The sequence below is a fragment of the Oncorhynchus keta genome, chromosome 26 (genome assembly GCF_023373465.1).
Source record: "Oncorhynchus keta strain PuntledgeMale-10-30-2019 chromosome 26, Oket_V2, whole genome shotgun sequence".
Lineage (NCBI taxonomy): Eukaryota > Metazoa > Chordata > Actinopteri > Salmoniformes > Salmonidae > Oncorhynchus > Oncorhynchus keta.
The window spans coordinates 25,636,974-25,660,855 of record NC_068446.1 but is presented as its reverse complement, the minus strand read 5'-3'; the positions used below and the strand labels follow the sequence as shown (position 1 = coordinate 25,660,855).

General features: G+C 40.0%; 1 long non-coding RNA gene across 2 annotated transcripts; it reads left to right on the top strand.

Moving 5' to 3' along the window:
* Window positions 1–1,058: 1,058 nt before the first annotated feature.
* Window positions 1,059–23,373, top strand: LOC118359151 (uncharacterized). Of its 2 annotated transcripts, XR_004820612.2 has the most exons (4): window positions 1,059–1,288; window positions 21,944–22,023; window positions 22,617–22,786; window positions 23,053–23,373. It is a non-coding gene; the product is annotated as an uncharacterized LOC118359151 (long non-coding RNA). The 2 variants fall into 2 exon arrangements; XR_004820611.2 differs by lacking the exon at window positions 1,059–1,288 and having other exon boundaries at window positions 19,364–22,023.
* Window positions 23,374–23,882: the final 509 nt, after the last annotated feature.

Genomic DNA, 23,882 nt, shown 5'->3' with positions numbered 1-23,882 from the left:
TTTATTGACCAGCATTAAAAACGTAACCAAGGGAGCCTAAAGGCAATCACAGATCCCTAAAAAGCCCGTTGGGTGTGTGGAGTCTCTGCTTTATTCAGGCCATTAGCACACACTATTCACATAAGCACACAGCACAGTCAACTGGGAGGTACTGTATGCAAAGGCTGATGTGTAATATGCAAATGCTTTATTACGCAACAGTATCAATGACAACATTGTTACAGTTTGATGAATACAACATTTCCATAATTCAATGCAACATGAATCATATTGACGATACAATCACAATAATATATATATATATATATAAATATATATATTGGTCTTAAACATCTACAACATTAAGTAACATCTTTCAAGCTTTTCCTTGATCCAATTTCCTGGCTGGTTAAATTATTCCATTAGGGTGGTTAAACTGCCATTAAGACCCTTTAATCACTAATGGTTCATCACTCAACCAATTACAATCTTTGGCAAGTGCTATTATTTCAGTTAGCTGACACGTCTATGAGCGATATCGCTGTTAATCTCAAAAATATGAAGACAGCATCAAGACAATGGTGCTGTTGCTGATCATACTCCAAATAAATGACTTTATTCACAAGGTTGTTTTTCCCCATTCCCTGTATGAGGAGACTAAAGAAAGGAAGCTACTCTCTCTGACCTCTACAAGCTCCACTCTAGCCTTCATAGCTAGGTTTATTGCTATTTGTGTGTACTATACACTCATCACTTTTAGCAATTCATAGTAAAAAGGAAGCTCTATTTTGCATCTCATTTGGGGCAGGCACAATTACAGTATAATCCTGTAATCAATGATTATGGATGAAAACCGTCATGAAATTCAAATAACCATCTTAACTGTTTCCAAACTATATATTTGTATATTGTGGAACGAACAGCTGACTGAAGACTAGACGGCGGGCCATTCATGGTGTTGAGTCAGTTTCCGCAGTAACAAAGTGATGAAAGTTGGTTGCTCCTTGCTGAAACAAACAAGGTGTTGTAGCAAACAAGTCTTTGGTTGCCTAGGCAATGCCCCCCTCCTGCAGCAGAAGCACATGAAGTCAGAAGCGTCTTTAAAAATATGTTTAAACGATTACAACGGTGAACAACACTGCAGACAACAGTGAGGCAGGCAGGAGTCTCTCTCTGGACCGGAACAGGGACGCAGGGAAAGGGTTTCTCAGCATTGCCTGCGATGGACAGCTGTTACGCATGTCTGCTCTGCTCTGCTCGCAGAGTCCCGCTTTGTTTGCTAATGCCTGGGAACCCACTGTATGTCCAGGTGAGCAAACGCTGACTATTCCATGTTTCAGAACAAGCGGAGGGCGAGGCAGCTCAATCCCTCCTCTTTCATCTCTCAATACAAGCAGTCATCCAGGCGGCATTTCAAAAACTTAACACAGACAATAGACGCTGCTGCATGAGCAGGGGAGGGGGGGGTGGTGGTTAAGGATTCTAGAAATCAACATGGGAAATGGAGAAATCGGTGACAGCCTGTCAACTTGTCAACATGATTAACACTAATAATGGCACAACTCTGTGTATATGTTGACAACTTGTTCAAAGCTGTGCTGTTTGGACGTCTTCATGAGTGGCAAGTGGCAGAGACTCTAAAGATGGCATAAACTGTCTTGTGGTGACTGACTGACTCAGCTGAGAATATTGCTTTAGTGATGGCTGTGTGTGTGTGTGGGGGGGGCACTCCCCTGGCCTCCAGCTTCTGTTCAAACAGTGTTCCCTATTTACGAGTTGGGGGGTACAGCATCCTACCCCAAACAGGCATCGAAAAGAATGACCTAAGTCTGACCTTTATTGACACAAACTTCAAAACACAGGCCTTTACTCGGCTCCTCATTGTGCAAATGTCAACTGATCAGCAAACTATAGGAAACTGTTGTATCCCCAACAATAGCAAATTAGGAGGTATATGTGACCAAGCGTAAGCATTAAGTGGTTTAGAAACTTTATACAAGTACAGCAATGAATAAGTAGATAAGGTCCAAAAGCAACCAAATATCTATGAATGGAAAAATGTAAAGAACAGAATGCTATTCATGCTTGATTCTGAAGATGAGTATGATTTTGCATTTTGACAAACACTACACACAACAATTATTCTAATTTTGTCACATCAAATCACCTAGTATAACTACATAAAAATGTATTACAATTACATCTTTGAGAAACTAGTAATCTGTGAGAAATGAGGGGAGTTCTAATCTGCTCCATGGCATATTGCTCCCATATTCCATTACATGAATGTACTGCTTTTAGTAATTCAAGTAAAGGCTACTTTGAACTAGCGTAATGATTATGATGATCATCATCTCAATATTTTATACCATATTATTGTGTGAGCAATTTAAACATATGAGTGCTTCTATTTCAAAGTAGTCAGAAATTAATAGAGCAATTTATCCATATTAATTTCAGAGTTTTAACCATGTAAAATGTTCTAATCAAGCAGGGGGATTGTTTGACAGGCTGCTATGTCAACTTGCATTTAGAATAGGTTATATTACAGTTCAGTGAACTAAGAGTAGAGTAACGAAAGTATTTTCATGTGTAGGGATATGTAGTCCAATCATGTGCTAATTTCTGGCCTCAGTTGTTTCGTTAAAATATTGGACAATGTTTCAAATCTCTACACAATACAAAAATTCCGAGACAGAATGAAAATCGAAAATCGCAAATCTATGTTTATTGATTTAGCTGGCTGTGGATTTCACCAAAGCTTTTGTTCGTTCCAACAGTTGCATAGTTGAAACAGTGCCGTAGGCTCGGATGACGTTATCATTGTCACACATATCTATTAGGCAGGTTAGCTAAGAATTCAAGTTACACACATTACATTGAAAGTGTGCTATCTTTTCGGACAATTACACACTGCAATCTTAAACAGTTTACTGGGCTAATGCTTTTCATGGCAGCAGCAATCCAAGACTTGTGTAAGAGCTCTAGAGAGGTCCGTCTTGAACAATAATGTCACCAGACAGGAGTTGGGAAGGGAAAATAGGGGATTTAACATTGAGCATGTTTATTTGTCATTTCTACCGTGACTTACTAAGACAGAAAGCTCAAAATAACCTAGGCACAATGTTTTGAAGTACTGGTTGCCATCAAACATGGCAGCCATCCAAAAGGTCATGTAGGTCAGCCCAGAGTTCTGGAATAGGTGTCCACAAAATTGAGTGTCTGCTTCACTTAGACTGACTGTCGCTTGTAATTGCAACTGTCATCATCAATTAAGAAGGAATGCAGCACAACACAAGTTAAGGCCATTGCTTTACGCTGCATCCATCCAACCACAGGTCAACTACAACCAACACTCGCTCCTCTTCAGTGAACTATATAGATCGACAACATACAGATGTAGCATCTTAGTTTGACCTACTGTATACCGTCACAGCAAAATAATCCCGCAGCAACAGGATTTGAACATTTAGTCCATAACGTTGCTTGATTGGTGGTTAAGCTAATAGCTGGCCAACTGTAGGCTACATGAATTGTGCAGTACTTTTAATATAACAGTGTGTTAGCGTGGGTAAAAAAAATAAATACAAAAGTAAACAAAAACACTTACTTTACATAACTCTTTTTGCTGCAGTTTTATAGCAGATTTCCTAAAATTCTACTCATTTAGCAATGAGGTGGGGAGAAATTTTGACAGTTTTAAAAGCTAATTTCCTGCAAATCTACACATTTTGCCATGGGGTGGGGAGACACATTTACAGTTTTAAAAGCACATTTCCTGCAATTCTACACATTTATCCATATTAATATGATATCTTAGTGAGAGTCAATAACAAAATCCATGGGGGCCCCCTGGAGGTTCAGGCCCCTGGGCACAGGCCCTGTGTGGCCGGTCAGTAAATCAGCCTTGATTACTACACGTTTACATAGCTGGATAGACTAACTAGACTCATTTAACACTCTAAAATGTTTTACCTGACATGGGCTTATTGAGTGACTGTCAGTGACTGACATACAACAAGAGAAAACTACTGTTGCATAACCAAGTTTTGAAATTGCACCTCATGTTTTCCACTATTCTAACCCTAAACAGTCAGTTGAGACCCAGATTGAATTCGTAAGTTACTATTATTTTTATATATATATATATATATTTTTTTAAATGACAGAGGTCTAGACCTGTGTCCTCATACAGTATGTAGCTACAGCCATGGTTGGCAACAATATTATGACTGTTGTGTACACAACAAGACCTGATCGTAGTTAATTAAACATTTTGTAAATCAAAACACAAACTATTTGAAAAGCAACAAAAAATCTAATCCAAAAGTACAAAACCATGAAAACTTTGCTGTTAATAATGCTCTAATAAGAATATCAATCCAGTCAGGTTAGAATATAAATTCAGTCTGCAAACCTGACAGTCAGTTAAACAGCCAGCTGACAAAATACACTAAGAAGAAGCACAACAAAGATCCATATGTCATTGGTTTGTGTGCCAGCACACCACTTGGTCTCTAAGAGGTCTAAGAAATCCTGTTGCTAGGTTTTACATGTTGGAAACCATCCAAGAGCTCATGAAGGAGTGGACTGTTGGTCTGTGAATTTATCCACATAGACATCAACACCGTCATATTTACAATGCAAACTGGGACTGAGACTGAATGCATCACTACGGCTGGGCAACTTCAGAGGAGCTAGCCTAAACACACGTTGAGAGGACAATTCCTTTGACACCATTAATCTTTAATTATAATATCTAATTACTCAACCTATTTACTTGTCAGGAGTTCAGTTGGTAAACTCACAGTGGGGAACAGCCCCTTAGCAACCCTTCCTGGCCCCTACTTTGCCCTCCCAGCAGTGTCGGCGTGGCTGGTTGCTTCACCTGCCCAGCAGCAAGCTGTCCCAGGAATGTCCCAGGCTTGTCTGGGGCCCTCCCTCCACGTCATGATTAATGCACAGGCCTCTGCAGGGTCACACTCCATGGGCACAGCCTGAAACAGAAAGAGACCAGCCTTGGGTGGTGTCCAGGAGCATCCGCTGCAGACGCAGATATTTGGGCAAAAAAATGTAGTGGCCCATGAGGACATCTCACAGCTCGTTGAAAAAGATGAATACTACAGATAACTGCCAAAAAATATTAATAATTAGGACCAGACTTAGAGAACGCCTCAGTAAAGTAAAAAAAAAGATATCAGTGATACAAATGTGCACATGGCTATTTCTTTTGTATTGTTGTTTTGATGATTACTATGTATATTAGTATTATTTTACTAATAGACATTGACAGTATTTTTTCTAGTATTGACACTTTTTTTTTTCAAGCAATATTCTAATCTTGAATTTCCTATTCTTTTGTTTTATATACCTGCATATACTTCCATGGTTGGTTTCATTGACTCCCCGCTTGTACAAACCCATATTTACCCATTTTTGCAACTTCTGATGACCATTGATTGACTTGGAGAGGATTAGCTTGAGCAAAGTGAAGTGTAGAATCTCTGATCTATAATAATATTCTTGGCCAAATAATAGGCGTTGTGCAATCAAGATTCAGAGAGCTACGCCTCTCCTTGACTCAAGTGATCCCTTTGACAAAACATGTGCGCACAACCAGACATTGATTGATTGAATGATTGATTGATTGATTGGAGACACCTTGTGTCAAATCTAGAACATTTCCTAGGATTTTCTACCTGCAGCGACACTAGTCGGATAATTCTGGAAATCACAGTAAAAGCACAGTGCTATAATGCAAAACACAAGGCCCTAGCCATGGCTAAAGCTTTTTGAAATATTTTATGGATAACAACATGTAAATGACTCAGGAAAATGTATACTTTGTTTATAGTGAACTTCTAACCACATCACAACAGGCTGTGATGGTCCAAACGACACAACACTATTGTTATCATCATCATACACAGATGATTTAGCAATCTTGTTTGACAAAAAGTGTATCTTTCCTGACATTTCAGATTTCTCACGTGTGCGCAGGCTTTTGTTTCAGAGCCTCGCTGTTGTTGCAGCTCACTCTCCTCCAGAGTTGAGAGCTCATTCATTTTTTGACACCCTGTATGTGTAGAGGCCATCCGGCTGCTAAACAACACAACAGCCACACACTAACACGGGGGAGGCCGGATAAACTAAGCTAAGCTAAGCCAAGAGGAAGCCCTACACAGCTGCTGAAAAATTGTCTGTGAACATTACTGGATTGATGAACTGTTAAACCCTAAAGATGACAAGCTCAAACCACATTATATTTTTTTCCAAAAGAGAGCCAAGGCAAACTTAGAGGTTTTTTTGTGCCAGTTGTTGACACAATGGATGAAACAGGAGAAAGCTTTTGAGCACCCATAAACCAATATTTACCTGAGCTGAGGGTAACAAGTTCAAGATTATTTTGATATCAGGTGTCCTTCCTTCAGTGCTAAGCTGACTGAAAACAACATGCATTCTATCATCCCTGAAATTAATTGAGTTTTAGCAGGGGACTTTGTTGAAGGTTCTGTTGAACCCATCAGAATTTCCGCTTGCACTCCAGAGGGATTAGGGTCCTTAAGAGCATGGTAGCTCTCTAGCAGCCAAAAAGCAAACAAACAAGAAAATCATTTCCATACACACAGCTGCCATAGTCATGCCTTTCCTGGGCTTGCTGCCGTAGTCACGCAGGTCCCTAACCACAAGCCATCTGTTGGCAACATCAATCCACACGGCCAATTGTTACTGTACACCTGTATGAAACTTGTGATCTTCTACCCACCTCCGACAACACTTACAAACCAGAGCACTGTGGAAAATGATGTCACTTGTAGCCATGTGTATGTGTTTGTGTGTGTGTGTGTGAGTGTGGGAATAAATTAAAATGTTTCTCTACAATCAAGTACGCACACACACATGCATGGACACACACACACACGGACACACAGATACAGTGTCAGGGATTTTCAAAACAGCAGGCACAAAATGTGCAGAAGAGCACTGGAGCTCGACACACCACACAAGAGGAGCCGAAAAATCAATTTAGCTAAGCAAACAATCTCTCATGTAATGATGCCTAGTTATCCATTTATGTCATATCAGTCTAGCTGAGCCGGGAGAGTGAGCTGCTATGTGTGACATTCGACCATTGATTTGCACCACTGCTATTATTTTCCCCTCGACAACCCTCAACTCTCTGAAGTATATTTAGCTGCAAATAAGGGCTCCCCTGTGAGCATTGATGCTTTTGAGTCATTTTTTTTACTGTTTTGCGTATAAGACAGAGTACGGCTTTAGATATCGTTAACTTACGGCATATTTATTGTTATTAGCAAATAATGCTTCTATGGACAAGGAGTATGTTGTTCTGATTTCCCCTCTCTGGTTTCTGAGAAGATTGGAATTTCAAAATAAGAACTACAACAACTTGCCTTTATTTCACCTGAAATACAATGGCATTTATAAAATACTGCACAATTATATTTGTCTTAAACCCTTTCCAAATATTTATTTTCAAGTGTTTTTATTTATAATTGCATAACCAAAAGAAGCTGGGCAATGCAATAGACTGAACGTAGCATGCAGCTACCATAATCCTACAATCAAGTTGCATGCATTATTCTTGATGTCCTTAATATCTGCAATGTTGAGTATAGAACATAATACATTATCGAAAATGATCATATTCGGTGGTTTCAACAGATCTGACATACGGCGTTTAACAGTGTAAAACTGAGGTTGGTGGAAGACTGATCCTGTCAAGGCCTGTCCATTATGTAGGCTACCGTGAGTCACACACGTTTGCTTGATTTGTCTGCAGAACAATTGTAAATTAAATGTAATTACAAATCAGAATTCACAACCGATCTGAAAGTAAGAAGGGTCAAGAGATTGTCAACTATCTCTGTGTTGGTATTTGGAAAAACCATGACTCTAAAACCACTAGATTAGATAATAGATAGATATAATAGTTTGATTATAAATACACCGCCAGACTGATTTCATGTTAAAGTAGCCACATTCTGTAGTGCTGTAACATGCTACATGTTTTATATTGCTGCCTTTATCTGTTCATTGGTGAGTATATAGTGCCATCTGCTGGTTTAGGAGAGATGGGACTGTGGAGATGATTCATTGTTAAGGATTGTTAGGGATGGATTGAAATTTACAGTGTGGGTACCTTGAGGAAAATGGGGAGGGTCATGCTTCTTCAATTTCAGTGAAGGGGAGGGTTAAGTATTGTTTAAATCTAGTCCAGGGGAGGGTCATGTAATTTGTAATTGATGAAATGTCTATATTTCTCAGTGTTTTAGAATTAGATGCTTATTAGGCTATATACCGATGTGTGCCCGATGCCACCCCTCATCTCTGATTCCCTGCAGGGCGCACAATATCAAGTGCACCTATAGGCTATTTAGTGTGGTCTCAATCAAATTATCAATAGCCTATAGGCTACGAAGTGCATGCTCGGAAAAGCACAGAGCGAAGTTATATTTCTAAGATAGCTGCTGGGATAGTGTAAATTATATATTTTTTATTACCTTTATTGTAGCAGGTAAGTTGATTGAGAACATATTCCCATTTACAGCAACGACCTGGGGAATAGTTACAGGGGAGAGGAGGGGGATGAATTAAACAATTGGAAGCTGGGGATGATTAGGTGGCCTTGACGGTATGAGGACCAGATTGTAATTTCTGTCATTTGTGTGGTATTTTAAAAGCTTCTGTTAGTATGTAAAATGACATAGAATTGCAGGATTTTTAAAATAAAAGGCAATCTTTTCTCTGACCTGCAAATACGATGATAGACTCATGCAATGCTTTTACTATAAAGGAGATCTTTCCACCCCTACCCTTGTCCACAGTGGTCTGCAAACCCACAATGTTCTGGCATGCAGCCCTGTACACTATCAAAATTCCTGTGTTGCCATGTAATAATTGCAGAATGAAGAACAGTTTCTTAAACTGCATATCTAAGCCTGTGGTCTGTCCATGAAGTGAGGGTAAATGGTAGGCATGTTCTCTGATATCCACTTTATGTTTTCATGATCATTTTGGGTATTTTTTTATTTTTATATTTAACCTTTATTTCACTAGGCAAGTCAGGTAAGAACAAATTCTTATTTACAATGACGGCCTACACCGTCCAAACCGGATGACAACGGGCCAATTGTGCTCCGCCCGATCACGGCCGGTTGTGATACAGCTTGAATTCAAACCAGGGTGTCTGTAGTGACGCCTCTAGCACTGAGATGCAGTGTCTTAGACCGCTGTGCCATTCGGGAGCGAGGGTCACTTGTTTCAAGCGTTCAGGGAGGGTTTAGGTAATATATATTTTGCTGAAGGGAAGGCCATCCATTTTCATTTCAGAGAGGTCTGATTTTCTCCATGTAACCCTTATTATAAATAACGTTCACTCCCTTTCCCATATACTATTTTTTGCCCAGAGTTAACTAGTAGCTAATATGTTGGATTCTTGTTCAGATTTATGTGCAAGTGTTTATTCAGAATGTAAAAATGAACATTAATTCAATTCATAACAAGGCATGCAAGATTATAAACAGAAATAAAGTAAAAACAACGAATGTGCTCTGAGTCAAGCCTATCTCACCTCTAACAAATAGGAATTGAAGAGGATTAAAACTACTTGTGAAAATAAAAAAAATATATCCATATATATATGTTTTAATACTAGAAAGAAATGGATGGACTGCTTCCTGCAGCCACTACATATGACAGACAATATATATTTTTTTTACCTGATGTATTCTACTTTTGGGGGACTGGCACAGACATGTGTTGTGTTCAAAGCCTGCTTCCCAACCGGCTTGCCTTTGATTCCAGTGTTTAGTAGAGAGGGTAGTCTCCTCTGGGGAAAAAGAGAAGGGAGCAGGACCTGAACTATGGGTGAAGAGTGTGATTTGATCTATGTGATATTAGACTCGCACCACAGCTTGGTTGGCTGTCTCTACGTTTGATATAGGTAGATCTCAGAATGAAACAGAATAACAAATACAAACAAAATACTCAGCAATATCCCAGCTAGCATATTTGGTTCCTTGGAAATTGTGGGAACATACGTTTTTGGTTTTCCATTGGTTCTGGGAACGAAGCCGTAAGTTTCCTGACCGATAAAATGCTCTGAAAACTGAAGTGAACATTTCCCCTGTTCTGGGAACGTACTTTTTACTATGGTTCTGAGAACAGAAATTCGAGATTATTCGTAGGTTTTTGAATAACTTAAAACTATCACTGAATATTTCAATAAGACTTACAATAACACTGCTTAGTTGTTTTAGGCCCCTATAAAATCCGTAAAATGTTTCCCCGATTCCATTTTCTCCAATTTGTTTTCCCAGTTTTACATTTTTTGAAGAGAAAAATCGGGGGTGGGTTCTCTCAATCTCACACTTTTTAATGTAAAAGTCCACAATAATGCTTAAACCACATCAGGGGACCACTTTTGGCATCTGGGAAATGTAGAATTTTGGGTGTAGTTACACTTTCATGCATGTGCTCACCAGCCAGAGACCATTTTTTGGTTAGAGGGGTTTCCGTAGCGCTTAGTGCCCGTAGTGTCATTTCAGAGTTTTCAAAACAAATGACAACTAGATTGATACAAATAATCATGGTATTATTCTGCCAGGTAGGCATAGGCTACTTTGTAGTTAACATTTCATTGAGAAGGTTTTTGGGAAAGCCTTTCCATCTACCAGCAGACCATTATCATTAGCATTATCGCTAATGGTTACACAGAGTGTAGACTAGACATATGCGTGTACCAGACACAACACACACAGATGGGGGCATTCCTGTGCCGTTTCAGAAGAATACAAATCACTGATGCATTTTGTTCATGTCTTATGATTAACTTGGGCAAATTAACACATTTAGTTGATTTCCTAACAAGTTCAATACATTTTTGAATAGTACTCCCTGACAAAGGCCATGCAGCCAAAACACGTCAAGATTTTAAACTTTGTTTCCATTGAACATGCCATACAAATAAAGGCATTTTAATTAATTACATGAAGAGTGCCTTGGTCCTCCTTTCTTTCTGATTACCAATTTACCCCTTTTCGCAAAGAGCACATTCTGTCTACCAAAACCTACTATTGTGTACCTTAGCAGCGCTCCCATTCCTTCTTTTTTTCTACATTTTCTAATATTGTTGAATTTCGTTTTAATGTCTAGGTTCCGTGATTCCATCCTCAACACAGATTTTATAGGGCCCTACTTTTTTAAACTCCAAGCACTAATAGCACACGTGGAAATGAATTTGCTTAGCCATTAATCATGCAAACAAACATATTTATTTATTTATTGTGGCACGGCATCATTGAGATTCAACCCTATGATGTTCTGTTCTCTATCCATGGAATTAGTCCACTGCACCACCAGGATGGACCTAGCATGCTATGTTAGTGGACAAGGCCAACACACATGACCACACTTAACAAGATAGAGGAGTGAGAGTTTTGCTGACGGTGAGAACAGAATGTATGAATGAATGTGTTTTCAATAACATTCTTAGAACGTTCTCAGAACATTAAGAAAACTTTCCAGAAAAACCACAAGAAAACATAAATAACTTCCAAAGAACATTACTTTAATTAGAACCATGAGGAAACCTGCAGAAAAAGTTACGCTGAAGAACTGAAATTCCCGCAAAATAATGTTTTTTTTAAAACGTTATCTGAACTATTTGAGAACATTCCCATGTCAAACCAGTTGGAGAACATTCTTAGAATATTACCAAACATTTAATTAAATGCAACCATGTTTGTACCTATAAATAAGAAACATTCTGTTAAAGTAATGAAATACCAAGAAAATAATGTTATTTTGTCATGTTCCTTAAAATGTGGTGAGAATGTCCAAAGAACATTATGGAAAGGTTGCATGCAAAATACCCATAGGACAACCATGCTCTCACCGAGCTTTAAGAAACATATGGTTCTCAGAACATTATGTGCTACCTGGGATGGCATGACTGAATATTGTGTAGATAAGATCAAGCCAAATGTTTTCATCTTTCCCATCAAAATCTGAGTAGAAAGCAAGGGGAGAAATAATAATGATTAGAGCAAGTAAAAAATGATTTGTCACAAACCGCTGGTGTTCTCCATCTCTCTCCACGGTCATGGTAATGCTTTAGGAAATTATTCATTCCTCTTGGGAGACAGACAGCATTGGATTAGTTAACGATTGACAGGTATACAGCTCTTTGCTTCCAGCAGTTTACATGCAAACACTCCCGACTCTAGACTACAGGTGCAGTAAACCTAGTCCCAAAATCTGGAGTCAGAGCTAGCTTTAAACTACAGTCAGGGGCAATTACTGTAGCCCTGCAAAAGTCACCACTCGAATTTGATTTAGTCAGGCGAGAGAGAAAACACGTTTGGATGAGACATTCAAGACCTGTCTTATATTCTGCCAACTGCAGTGAAAACAGTTTGTCTAAGGGGAATTAGAAATGACTCTGTGGCTTTCTCACAGCTTTCCCACAGCCCAGCCAGGTCCAACACAGATACCTATATGTGACTGCATGACACTATATATGCTTGTTTTGGGTTATTATAGTATCTAACAAACTTCTTTCTCAGATTGTGGGAGGGAGCGTCGTTGGGGGTCAGGAATGGCAGGAGAGGTGCTTGGAGAGCAGCTTGGGTTGCAGGTGTGTCATGACAGAGTCTGGGCATTCTTCTCTGCCGCTTAAGCAGAAAAAACAACAGAAATTGAGTGAATTAAGACATATGCATGTACTAACAGCTCCAAAAAGGTATTTGACATGGTACTTCAACCTACAAGAGAAGAGAGAGCTTACATGATGTCATGGCAATTTCTTACATGTTTTAAAGGGGGAAAGCTTAGGAAACATGAAAGGCTGTAATATACATGACTACCGATTATTTTCCCTATGTACTAAAGACTGAAGCTTTGATCCATAACAATTTAGGACAATTTATGTTAGACAAATGGTACATTGCAGTTTATTATTTTTAAAAAAAAAAATTTTTGAGTTTATTTTTTATTTTTACAGGGACAGTGCACATTAATCAACGTTTCAGTAAAAGTGCCGGTTTTAGCCAGCCGGCTAATTTTCAATATAGACAATAGCAACATAGAACAAGCAAGACATAGCAACATAGGACAAGCAAGACATAGCATACAGACAGAGCAACATAGAACAAAAAGCAGCAAGACAAAATTCATAAAAGCAACAAAGTGTTTCCACACCTCATTAGCTACAGACAACAGACAACATGGAAAGCGGCATCACACAGCTAGGGACCATGCTCACAAATCTGATTGACCTTTAGCCATGTCAGTATTCATGTCAGTATTCTATCAGTTAATTAAACTCATTGCTGTTTTTTGTAATAGTGAAAAATCAACTAAACTTCTTGGTCAGACGTGAAAGGCAGGCTATTTCTCAGTATGGATGATTTATTGCATTGAACTTGGCAAAGTTTATCTGGCATCAGAGCAGCAACAAAGACTTGCCACAGTTTGATCTAGACAAGCAGTCAGCATGAGCGTGGGGTTCAGTCAGAGACTCCATGATAACATTCACTGAAAGCACCTGGACTGTGCTTCAAGGTGTCAGATACCACCACTCTGTACACTTAAGCAAACTGTGTTCCGCTCTTAGTCATCCCAAAATCCAAAGCAGTTCAAATAGTTTTGCAATCAAACGGCGGTCAAAGAGTTCCCGTCAAATACCTATCCGAAACCAAACACTCTCCACTTCTGGCTGACAAAGGACATGAATGAGTGCAAATAAGTTATAGGTCTGATTATAGTGGGTCAGACATAGTGGGTCAGATTTTCCACAATGATCATTCAATATCATTATGAATTTGTGCATTTCTTGTCTCATTGTCACAACCATTTCAAACTATGCAGTATGCATACAATTTTAATTCACCTCGGTGTCCTCAGTCCATTCAAGCCATCATGAATGTTCCTATGAAACATGTATTATTTGTCTATTTAGGAAAGGGAAAGATACTTTCCACCCTGTTGCCTTTCCAGCCAGTCTGCATTCCCGCAGGATACCCGCTCCGCCATTTCCCGATTGCTAGTTTGCCTAATTTCAGTATATGTGGCAAAACAAGCAAGTATAGTGTAGATAATTATTGTACAATCTAAACCGCTGTGAAATATATTTCCGTATATTTTCCATAACCAAAATATTGTATTTTCAGCTGTTTTGAAGCTGGTGTACTAAATTAAAAGCCAAATCAAAACTTCTAAAAAGGACGCATAGAAATAGCGTACATAGAACATATTTGCTTTCAATGACAATGATAGATCTTCATTTTGTTGGGTCGACCAAAGAATCACATCTTACAGCTTTAACCTATATCTTAGGTTATTTTTGAGCATTTTGATATGGCCTATATGGCACAAAATTGCTGGGACCATGGCTGGCAAGTGAGCTGCGTCACATAGTCTATGCCTAAAATAAAATTGCGGGACTGCGGTTGGGTTCGGGACCAGTTCCTGCAGTAGGGGGGTGGGCGGGTGCGATATGAACAGCTGTGGGTGCAGGCGGGAGCGGGACGAATAAATCACCAACTTTTACTGTAACCTCCCTGGAGATTAAAGCTGGAAATATTGTGGAGTGTGTGCAGCAGCTTTTAGTTACCAGAGGTCGCTTTCACGCCGGCGTGACAAGCAATTTGAAACCACCAACACCATCAGTAATGAGTCCTAAACCACACTCCATCTTCCCCCATTACAAGACAGGAAATGTGTCACAGTCTGCCAGGCTAACCCCACAATTACTCAGCTTCCCCTTGGCTGCCATTAGTGTGCTGTCGGCTCAACAGGAGTTTAAGGGCTGTCAGCAGGGTAACCTTCATTCAGACTTCATCAAGCAGCAACCTGTCCCTTTGGAAATGAAGCACATCCGAAAACCTGGTTTAAAAACTCCGCAAAATTCCACTCCCATCACAGTAGGCCTATCCCTCTCCCCTGTTTGTTAGCCTTTGGCACTGCGGTATCTAAATCATTCACCGTTCTCACACATGCCCTGACAAATACCACCATGAAGACCCCAGAACAGGCCACTGGCATGACATTATCATTTTCCCTAATAGCTTAATCATCCCTACATTTCTCCCCTTCACAGTGCCATGTTGTGACATAGGTTTCGTGAAGTCTTGTAGAATCCTGCAGCCTTGTAGACTGAGAGCCTCCATTGGCAGGCGCAGGCCACACAATCTATACTCACACACAGACACACACACACACTGACCGAATAGATACATTACAAGTGTATTGGGGTTCCAAGACCTTAATCTCTTGGTCAGTGATTGCAAGGTGAGGGTGTGGGGTAAAGGATTAGTCCTTTAAAGCTAGAATCCGTAATTAAAACAATAAAGCATTCTCCCCGCCCCTGGCTGGAGAAATGTAACCATTCTCAAATTCATAGCCCTATGCATGAATTGATAGACCATCCATGATATAAATGTAGAATTTTAACCATGTTTTGAGGCTATACAGTGTTTGTTTTCACTGTATACATTGTTTACAAACATTGGAGAAAAACAAACGTATATTTGGGGTTCTAATGGGGTATGTCAGTTGAACTATTCTTTAAGAATCAATGGGCATAAGTCAAAAAATGTATGAAGCAACTAAGGATTATAGCTTTAAGAAACTCAATACCTCAAATTAAATTTGGTCAAAGAGTTGGCATGGAGCAACCAACAAAAACAAGTTATACATTAATTTTTCATCTTCTTCTGTGAGGTTTAACGGCGGTTGGCATCCTGTCGCACCCTGGTCATAGAGAGGCTTTTTATTCTCTATTTTGGTTAGGCCAGGGTGTGATTAGGGTGGGCGTTCTATGTTATCTTTTCTATGTTTTTGTATTTCTTTGTTTTTGGCCGGGTATGGTTCTCAATCAGGGACAGCTGTCTGTCGTTGTCTCTGATTGAGAACCATACTTAGGCAGCCTGTTTTCCCACTAGGATTTGTGGGTAGTTATTTTCTGTTTAGTGTGTTTTGCACCTGACGGAGCTGTTTCGGTTGTTTCTTTTGTTCCTTGTTGTATTTAGTGTTCAGTTTATTAAAATAATGATTAACACTTACCACGCCGCATCTTGGTCCTCACCTTCTTCCACCAACGGTAGTTACACATCCAATATGTTGCATTACCACCACCAACTGGAAAGGATCTTCCTCCTACACTGCTGCTGTATGACAATATGCTTGGCACCTGAAACACCATAATGGGGTTGGCACAAAAGCTTGCACAGGATAAGTGATATAAAGTGCCTTCCGAAAGTATTCTCACTAATTTATTTTTGCTAATTTTGTTGTGTTAGAGCCTGAATTTAAAATGTATTAAATTCCGATTTTGTGTCACTGGCCTACACATAGTACCCCTTAATGTCAAAGGGGAATTATATACAGTGTATTCAGATCCATTGACTTTTTCCACATTTTGTTGCGTAACAGCCTTATTCTAAAATGTATTACATATTTTTTGTTCGTCAATCTACACACAAATACCCCATAACGACAGAGTGAAAACAAGTTACTAGACATTTTTGTGCCTTAAAAAATAAAAACAGAAATATCTTATTTATGTAAGTATTCAGACCCAAAATTGAGCTCAAGTGCATCCGCCATCCTGAGATGTTTCTACAACTTGATTGGAGTCCATCTGTGGCCAATTTAATTGATTGGACATGATTTGGAAAGGGACACAAGAACACAGTGGCCTCCATTTTTAAAGGGAAGAAGTTTGGAACCACTTGTCTTAGAGCTGGCCGCCCCGCCAAACTGAGCAATTGGGGGAGAAGGGCTTTGGTCAGGGAGGTGACCAAGAATCCGATGGTCACTCTGACATAGCTCCACAGTTCCTCTGCGGTGATGGGAGAACCTTCCAGAAGGATAACCATCTCTGCAGTACTCCACCAATCAGGCCAACTGGGAGTTTGCCAAAAGGAACCTAAAGGACTCTCTGACCATGAGAAACAAGATTCTCTGGTATTTGCCCTTTAATTGCAGTCTTTGGCCTGAATGCCAAGCGTCACGTCTGGAGGAAACATGGCACCATCCCAAAGGTGAAGCATGGTCATGGCAGCATAATGCTGTGTGGATTTCTTTCAGGGGCAGGGACTGGGAGACTAGTCAGGATCGAGGGAAAGATGACGGCGCAATGTACAGACAGATCCTTGATGAAAACCTGCTCCAGAGCGCTCAGGACCTCAGACTGGGGCGAAGGTTCACCTTCCAATAGGACAACGACCCAAAGCACACAGCCAAGACAACGCATGAGTGGCTTCAGGACAAGTCTCTGATTGTCCTTGACTGGCCCAACCAGAGCCTGGAATTGAACCCGATCGAACATCCTCTGGAGAGACCTGAAAATAGCTGAGTAGCGACGCTCCCCTTCCAACCTGACATAGCTTGAGAGGATCTGTAGAGAAAGATGGGAGAAACTCCCCAATTACAGCTGTGCACAGCATGTAGCGTCATACCAACGAAGACTTCAGGCTGTAATTGCTGCCAAAGGTGATTGAACAAACTACTGAATAAAGGGTCTGAATACCTACAGTATGTAACTGTGATATTTACTTCTTTTTTTTTAATACATTTAAAAAATATATATGGGGTATTGTGTTTAGATTGATGAGGGAATTTTTTTTTTAATCCATTTTAGAATAAGGCTGTAACGTAACAAAGTATGGAAAAAGTAAAGTGATCTGAATACTTTCTGAATGCACTGTATTCATGGACTCACTCTGTTTGCCAGTATAGTGTTTAAGATGATTTTTGAATGACCTCATCTCTGTACCCCAAACCTACAATTATCTGTAACGTCCCTTCAGTCGACCAGTGAGGTTTTCCAAAGCCTTATAAAGAAGGGCACCTATTGGTAGATGGGTAAAAACAGCAACATTGAATATCCCTTTGAGTATGGTGAAGTTATTCATTACAATTTGGATGGTGTATCCAGTCACTACAGAGATGCAGGTGTCCTTTATCAAAGTGTATTTACCACGTGCGCAGGATACAACAGGTGTAAACAGTATAGTGAAATGCTTGCTTGCAAGCTCCTCAACGATGTCGTGTAAAATAAATGCACACGAGAAATAAAAAGTATACATGGGAACAAAATAAATACATACGACAATTTACACTATATCCAAGGTCAATATCAGTACCAATAAATGAAATGGATACTGGTTGTAGTTGTGTAATCAGGGTTATTAAAGTGACTGAGCAGCAGAATCAATATAACAAATAGCAACAGCAGCAAATATGGTGATTTTGTGTTTGCATGTGTGGTTGTGTACAGTATGCGTGATTGTGTGTGTGTGAGTGTGTGTGTTTGGATGCCAGATGTGGGTGTGGATGTGTGCGAAGAGTCTGAATGTAAGGAGGAGGTAAGTGAACTGGCATTGTAGTGTCATGATAACAACCTGTCTCTCAAATTCAGCAAAACAAAGGAGTTAATTGTTGACTTCAGGAAGCAGAGGGAACATGCCCCGATCCACATCACAGAGGAATTATCATGGAGCAACAACACCACTCTTGTCAAGAGGGCGCAACAGCGTCTCTACTTCCTAAGGTGGCTGAAGAAATTTTGCATGCCGCCCCAGATCCTCTACAAATATTACCGCTGCACCATCAAGAGCATTCTGACCAGTTGCATCACAGCCTGATATGTGAATTGTATCGTCCACGACCGCAAGGCCCTCCAGCGGGTGGTGAAGACGGCCCAGTACATCACGGGGACCGTGCTCCCACCCATCGAAGGACATCTTCTCAAAACGGTGCCTGGGGAAGGCATGTAGCATCATCAAGGACCCCACATACCCCAGCCACAAGCTGTTGTCTCCCTTATCGTCAGGCAGACGGTATCGGACAATGAGGTCTGATACCAAAACGCTCAGAGACTATTTCTGTCCACAATTCATCAGACTGCCGAACACTTGAACTGGAATGACCACCTGCTCTGATTCTCTGCACCGTAGCACAAATCTACACACCCACACACAGACACAACATACTGTATACTGTACATTGATGCTACACACACATCACAACTGCTGCTACCAGACTCTTATTAGTCTGCTCAGTCTTTTATTGTTGTTTTCATTGTTGAGAAAGGACCTGCAAGTAAGCAACTCGTTGGACAATGTATACCGACTAATAAAACTTGAAACTTACAGTGCCCTCAGAAACTCATACCCCTTGACTTATTCCACATTTTCTTGTGTTACAGCCTTGATTAAATATATTTTTGCATCACCCATCAACACCCAATACCCCATAATGACAAAATGGAAATAACATGTTTCTATACATTTTTGCAAATTTATTGAAAATGAAATACAGAAATATCTCATTTACGTAAGTATTCACACACGAGTCTATAATTTTAGAATCACCTTTGTCAGTGATTACACATGCAAGTCTTTCTGGGTGAGTATCTAAGAGCTTTGCACATCTGGATTGTACAATTCTTGCACATTGTTATTTCTAAAATTCTTCAACCTCTGTCAAGTTTGTTGTTGATCATTGCTAGACAGCCATTTTCAAGTCTTGTAAAAGATATTCAAGCCAATTTAAGTCCAACCTGCAACTTGCAAGGAACATTTAATGTTGTCTTTGTAAGCAACTAAAGTGTAAATGTGGCCTTGTGTTTTGTTATTGTCCTGCTGAAAGGTGACTTTGTCTCCCAGTGTCTGTTGGAAAGCAGACTGAACCAGGTTTTCCTCTAGAATTTTGCCTGTGCTTAGCTCTATTCCATTTGTTTTTATTCTAGAAAACTCCCTAGTCCTTGCCAATGATAAACATACCCATAACATGATGCAGCCACCACCATGCTTGAAAATATGAAGAGTGGTACGCAGTGATCAAATCAAATCAAATTGTATTAGTCACATGCTTAACCAACAATGAAGTTAAAAAGTGGCGGGCTAAGAGGCGCACTAAAACTATGGTAAAGTGGAGTCCACGTCACGCGCCAGAGCCGCCACCGCGGACAGACGCCCACCCAGACCCTCCCCTATAGGTTCAGGTTTTGCGGACGGAGTCCGCACCTTTGGGGAGGGCGGGTACTGTCACGTTCTGACCATAGTTCTGTTATTTTATTCTTTGTTTTAGTATGGTCAGGGCGTGAGTTGGGGTGGGCAGTCTGTCTTTCTATGTTGGTTTTTGTGTTCAGCCTAGTATGGTTCTCAATCAGAAGCAGGTGTCGTTAGTTGTGTCTGATTGAGAATCATACTTAGGTAGCCTGGGATTCACTGTTGGTTTGTGGGTGTTTCCGTGTGAGTGTTTGTCGCCACACGGTACTGTTTCGGTTTTTGTTTTCATCACATCGTTTATTGTTTTGTATTTCAGTGTTCAGTTCGTTTTTAATAAATCGTCATGAACACTTACCACGCTGCATCTTGGTCCGATCCTTACTCTTCTTCAGACGAAGAGGAAATCTGCCGTTACAGAGTCAGCCAGATCAGAGGCTGTAGAGATGACCAGGGATTGTCTCTTGATAAGTGCGTGAATTGGGCCATTCCTGTCCTGCTAAGCATTCTAAATGTAACAAGTACTTTTGGGTGTCAGGGAAAACGTATGGAGTAAAACGTTTTTCAAAATATTTAGGAATGTAGTGAAAAGAAAAGTAAATGTTGTCAAAAATATAAATAGTAAAGTACAGATACCCCAAAAAATGACTTAAGTAATACTTTAAAGTATTTTTACTTAGTTTGAAGATGTCAGCTGTCTCCAGCTGCAGCTGCAGCAGAATCCACTGGAGGAGCTGCCAGAAGGAGTGGGACAGCTCACTAAACCTGGATGACATCGTAAGCTCAGAATCGGGCTTAAAACACTATTGAAAAAAAGATGAAGGAGAAAACATGTCAAGGTAACAAAGTGATTATCTCAGACGAACTCTTTTGATTATCCTCGCTGACTTGTTTTTCTATTGTTGGTGAAAGGATCTTTCCAACAACCAGCTTACTGCCATCCCTGACTGTCTGGGCAACTTGAATCATCTGGTGAAACTGAACCAACCTCTCTAACAACAAGCTGAAGAACCTTCCCTCAGGAATCAATGTCATGGAAAGTAAGACAACATTAGCAGCAAGTTTTTGCTTTCTTTGTTGTTTAGTCTTTCTATATATTGTCTGCCGGATGGAAATGTGTGCGTCCACTTCAATATTCTTGTCATAAACATGGCTGAAGCATAACATCCTGTATGAATGCCTCCACAGATTGGACTGCACACATAATCAGTTTGAGAGCATACCTCCAATCTTGCCTCAAATGGTGTCTCTAGACCAGCGCTGTCTGAGACAAAACAAACTGCTCTTTCTTCCCGAACTGCCCTCCTCAAGGCTCAAGATAAGGATACTGATGGTCAGGTTTCCTCAATGAAGAGCTTTTGAATCTTAATGAGATCACCTGTATGAATTATTTGTAAATTAATAAATGGCCTATGCAATCTCTGACAGCTTTATATCACCTGTCTGGTAGGAGCTGCATGTTGGTACCCACTTGGCACAGACGTCAATTCAACGTCTATTTCGCGTTAATTCAATGTTATTTAATTGAAATGATGTTGGAACAACATTGACTCAACCAGTGTGTGCCCTGTGGGTTATAACCAGATTGAGGTGGAGGCAGAGCACGTGAAACATCTGTACACTCTTAGTGAATTGGAGCTGAGGGACAACAAGGTGAAAAGTGTCCCTGAGGAAATCACACTAGTTCAAGGCCTGGAGTGCCTAGACCTAATCAACAATGACATCAGCAGATCTGATCTGATCTCCCCTGGTTTCTCCTCAGTGCATACTATACTCTTCCACCTGTGCACAACACATGTATACACAGCACAAATACCAACAAGTCAAAACACCCCAAAATGTCCTGTGTAGTGTTTAACTGCCTGGAGCTATCATTGAGTGTTGTTGATTTTCTACTGTATGTCTTCCTTGTATGTGTGAGCCAGTCTGCCAGCTGCCCTTGGTCAGACTGAATATCCTGACACTGGAGGGCAACCCTCTGAGACACACCCACGCCGACCTGACTGTGAGGATGACATCTCATTACCTTCTCATCAATGTCTAAATACATACAAAGTCCTGTTTGTTTTACCAATGCAGTAGAACCTCAATGAACCTCAATGTCGAGTTTCAATGTAGCCAATTTAGACTCTGTGATCTGATTATTTTTGTGTACTTCACAGAAAATAACCAATGAACTGATAAAATACTTGAAGGGTTGAATAAAAGGTACAGTCTTTTTCCGTCTATGCAGAAGGACATGTTCTCGTAGTCACTGACTAGGACCGTTTTATTTACTTTGTAAGGTTTTGTGGAGAGGCCACTTTTCATTTACTAGACTGTCTTATATCTCTGGACAGATGAGATTTTTTCTTCTTCATTTTGATCTAAAGAGGATCCAGATGGCAACAGAGATGAGCAAAGATTAAAACACTGAAGACTTTGGACTACACGTGTGTGAACTATTGTTTTGTGGCCGTGTTTGAAGCTCCTGAAACGTTCTACCACAAAAGGATACTGCAATGCCATAGCATTGCTTAGTCACACTTTGAGCATAGTTGTGATGTAATGTAGTGCTGTCAGTAAACTGTTGCTTTGTGTGTGTGACCCTGGTCCCAGTGACAAGCAGGCGGTGTGTGTTCCTGATGACCTGTTTAATGCTGTGGACAGTGAGCCCATTTCCAGTGTCAGCAAGAACCAGCTGGCTGCAGTGCTTCCTAGGTACTCTGCTTATATCAGTGACCTCACACCACAGTCCAGGCCTCTGGAGGAAAAACACAAACAGTGTGGTAAGAATAACAACACTCTGAAAAGTTATCACAGTTGAAAAAGCCATTGTTGATAGAGAATGTCAGCCAACTGTTGTAATTACATTGTTGGATGTGTTTGAGGGAGCCTCTGCGTGGTCTTCACGGTTGTGGAGATGAGGGACTCTACATCACACTGTCATTCATTTTGCATTCAATGTTTCAGAACATAATGCATGGGTTTACTTTTGAATGTATGGTTATTGTAAGATAATCTGATACATTTCTGGGTTTCTCAAACTCAACAGTTTCCCGTGTGTCAAGAATGGTCCACCACCCAAAGGACATCAAGCCAGCATTGGAAGCATTGGAGTCAGCATGGGCCAGAATCCCTGTGGAATGCTTTCAACACCTTGTAGAGGCCATGCATCGACAAAGTGAGGCTGTTCTGAGGGCAAAAGGGGTTCCAACTCAATATTAGGAATGTGTTCCTAATGTTTTGTACACTCAGATTGTTTACAGTACCTTTCATTTTTTTTTGTCTTCTTCAGTCACTTTTGAACAACTATATGGATTCAAATCCACCCACATTAAAAGCGCACAAGGCAGCAGTGTGTTTGGTGCTTTGATCCTTTGTTTGTGTTGTCTTTATTCTTTTTCTAAACGGTATCACATGTGATACAACACCACCTAGTGGTAATGAAGTGAAGTGTGGAGAGCAGTGAGAATATACCAGCCTTACCATATAAACATCTCACAAACATACACAACTGCATTATATGAAATATGTTCAAATTAACTTCATAATGTACAGTAGGGGAAATAAATACTGTTTTTGATATGATCATTGTACAATATAAAGACCACAGAGCACCATGAGAATAACAAGTTACATTTTTATTATTTGTACAATATACTTTCATACATTATTCAAAACACTTCTTAAATACTGAAAAAATGTACATCCAAAGCCGAAAATGGCTCTGTTATTTGCTGCACAACATTTTTTGTTCAATTTTAAATATTATTTATAAAAATGTATCTTAAATATTTACAGATAGCATCTGCAAAATGCATTCTAAATCCCCCCCACATACATATATACACACACACATATATATATATACACATATATATA